Source organism: Phytophthora parasitica (assembly GCF_000247585.1).
Source record: "Phytophthora parasitica INRA-310 unplaced genomic scaffold supercont2.1, whole genome shotgun sequence".
NCBI lineage: Eukaryota > Oomycota > Peronosporomycetes > Peronosporales > Peronosporaceae > Phytophthora > Phytophthora nicotianae.
In genome coordinates, this window is record NW_008634126.1 from 2,211,392 (window position 1) to 2,211,892 (window position 501).

Sequence of the window (501 nt, forward strand, 5' to 3'; positions counted from 1 at the left end):
CCTAAGCTCTGATGTCCTCAAGAGCTCGCGTTTAGCGCTTGCGAGGACTGAGCGATGTTCATCATGATAATTTAGATTGGTTTGTGGGTTGGTGCCGATTGGGATAGAAGATGGCAAATTGAAAAGTGAGCTGCTGGTCACCAATGTCAGTTAACATGAAGCATTGTGTCGAGCGACTGGGGACTTGGTCCTCGAGCGGTTGTGGCAGCCCTCTCTGCCATTACGGTCCACCTGATGGTACCATAGGGACACTTTCGCAAGAAGCATCGTTGTACCCCTGTATACGTCTGGCACGGAGCTTGTGGGCCATGGTGGCGGTGCTGTTGGTCTCGCATGCGTTGAAAACAGTTGTCTAGTGAGGGCTTCTATCAAGGGGAAGCTGACTACTGCCTGTTCTTGAAGGGCTGCACAGATGATGATGATCTGATGATTGTACTCGTGTACGTTGACGATATGTTGGTGTTCGCATCGCACAATGAGGACCTGGCCTCGTTCAAGGCA